Source organism: Sinocyclocheilus anshuiensis, unplaced genomic scaffold, assembly GCF_001515605.1.
Source record: "Sinocyclocheilus anshuiensis isolate Anshui unplaced genomic scaffold, SAMN03320099.WGS_v1.1 scaffold415, whole genome shotgun sequence".
NCBI lineage: Eukaryota > Metazoa > Chordata > Actinopteri > Cypriniformes > Cyprinidae > Sinocyclocheilus > Sinocyclocheilus anshuiensis.
Window position 1 is genome coordinate 1,868,408 of NW_015552655.1, and position 2,966 is coordinate 1,871,373.

The 2,966-nt window shown below is 35.8% G+C and overlaps 1 pseudogene; it reads left to right on the top strand.

Annotated features, from left to right (window-relative positions):
* The first annotated feature begins 2,540 nt into the window (after window positions 1-2,540).
* Window positions 2,541-2,966, top strand: part of LOC107667106 (dynein assembly factor 3, axonemal-like) — a 7,178-nt pseudogene continuing 6,752 nt past the window's right edge.

Below are 2,966 nucleotides of genomic sequence, written 5' to 3' on the forward strand. Positions count from 1 at the left end.
TAGTGGAACTGCCCTTTGCTCATTTATTTATTATTTTTGTTCTCTTTCAGATGTCACGCGTGGGCGGTGGGAGGACTCACGCGAGTTCGGGAGGTGATTGGGACGTGGCGCGCACGAACGGATATACATACATATTGATAATTTATTAATAATCGACTACTTTTTAAATGATAGCCTAACAATGATATATGCATACAATTTGAGTGAAGTATGAACATTAGTTGATGTCATCATGTAATCAAATGTCATCATGAAATCAAAGTTGAAAGTTCTTATTTTTAATGAATATTGCAGTGTTTATTATAAACGGGCCTTAGGTTTCTGAATACAACAGAAATTGCTTTTGGATGTTTGTTTTTGGAGGGCAGGGTTTTGGAGTTAGTGTTTTTTGGGATTTTACAAAAAATGTGATTTAGCCTATTACATTCCACTCCAACATGACACATACATCAAATATGCAGTTAAATATACAAAAGATATTACCATTAATCATCTTAACCCTCAATATACTAATACCTGTATATCTTCTACTTTGTGTTTAATAATTAGGCTACATAATTCTGCAATTTTTCTCTATATTTTCGTGTCTGTTGAGTCCTTTGCCTTCTGGCCTCTCTGTTGTTCGTGTGGATTCTCCTGCAAGTGATATGACTGATTCTGATGGTCTTTCTCTTTCTTGAACCTGTGATTGTGCAGCTAGGGAGGATCTCTCTTGCTCTGTGTCAGTACTTTGTATTATTGTTCCAGGGTTCTCCTGTCCATGTGTCATAGAACTTGCAGGTAAAATGATTGACTGTCCTGTTATATCTCTTAGTAGATTCTGTGTTTGTATAATTGGCCGGGACAACTCTTGCTGAGTGGCAGTATTTCCTTCACTTGTTTGTCTTCCGTTTTGACCACCATCGTGTCTAGCCACTGCAATATTGACACACAAGCAAAGAAACAGGGCATGCATAACATTAAACTAACCAAATCACAAAACAAAAGCAGCTACAATGTTAGCGTAAGTCAGTCCTCTATCTCCAATGGACAGGAAAAATACAAGCAAATCGGCACTATTTGTCTTTACTGTGGACAATGAGAGATTATGACTAACAAAACACACAGAATCTGCTTTCTAGTGCACAGACTAAAATAAAAATCTTTACTTTCTTTATAGTGGGAAGAGCTATTGAGGTGTTAATTTAATTTTTGTTGTATATTTGCAATCTGTTAAAATAAATGACTTAAAAAGACTTTTTAAATAACAATTTTGTTGATATCTTATGATTGCATGTACCAGACACACACAATGAAGGTGAACAGACGTGTTAAAGCCAATTTCAATATGCACATTACCAGCAGAATACGTTATAAGTGCATCAAACAGTAAGAGATACATGCAATTGCTGTTTAACTAGAGATTTATTTTGTTGCTTTTTAAACTTTACATGAAAACTACCATTCAGTTATATTGTAGTATTCTTTGATCATCTGCAAATTTTCAGATTAGAAACACACACACACACACACACACACATTTACAGTGACACAGTATTTTACTGAGGGGAGGAATTCCGGTGATATTTGAATGTCTAGATGTAGAACCTAAATTTAAATGATTAAATAAGTAAATGAGAGAGAGAGGGAGAGAAAAAAAAAAGCAATTTACATTATATATAGCCTGGTTTTGTAATAATCTGTAATAATCTCATTGTCTCTCATACTTAAAGGCATTATTTCTCATTTAATCTTGATTGAGTGTTTCTTGAAGCAACTTTAAGGTTCCCGTTAATTGATGTACTTTCTGTAGCATAATGTCATCCTGTACTTTTCTTAGCACGTTGCGGAGATGTACCAATCTAACATCAGCACTCATCTGAATTTCTAAAATGAACCAAATATCAAGGTGATTTTTAAATGTGTCACAGAAGTTGTGGACCCAAAATGTATTTGGACACCAAAGCCACACTTTTAAAATGTATACATATCTTTGCATTAAATATCAAAATATTAAAACAAGTGACATTTATTTTAAAGGGCACATATTATGCCCCTTTTTACAAGATGTAATATTGGTCTTGGGTGTCCCCAGAATGTGTCTATGAAGTTTCAGCTCAAATGACCCCACAGATCATTTATTATAACATCTGGAAAATGTCATTTTTGGGGCATGTCTAAAAAAAGAGCTGTTTTGGTGTGTATCACTTTAAATGCAAATGAGCTGAATATTCCCACCCTGTCTTCAGAAGAGGGCGTAGTGTACATATCTCTGCTTTGCATACCTACATACAGCATAAACAGCCAGTAGAAGCAACATGACTGACCGGTGTTCCAAACACACCGAAAGTGGGACGAAACAGAGCAATTTTACAGATCTTGCACCTCGCTGACCTGTCAATGGCATGGCTCAATGGACTGAGCTGCGTGACCAACTCGACAGCGCAGGGAGGATGTGTTTGCTAGTGCCACTGAACTAACAGCGCAGCGAAAACTAATCTCACCACGCACACAAATACAGTTAAAAACATTAGCTAAGCACTATAACAGATTGCTTAATAATGGCGATGGACAAGTGCTGTAGGTTATATCTCAAGCATGCTTGTTTGTAGCATGTGGATACTCAAAATTGGTTGGGTGAGTTAATGTAGCTAATCTCAGCTCTAAACTAAAGTGCTGCTGCATTGCACGCATGCACACAACACACAAGCTTGCACATAACGTACAGATCGCACAAATATAGAAACATTCAGGAGTGCAGAAAATTGTCAGCATGCACTGTACTGTGATTTATCATCTTAAAAATTTAAAAGTTACAGCATATTCTTCATATTCATTCATATTCGCTGCACAGACAAGTGAGTTAAGCAGTAATTTAATATTAAACTATTCTTTTAGTATTGTGTATTTATTTTTAATTTAAAGGGGTCATATGATGCGATTTCAATTTTTCTTTTCTCTTTGGAGTGTTACAAGCTCTTGGTGCA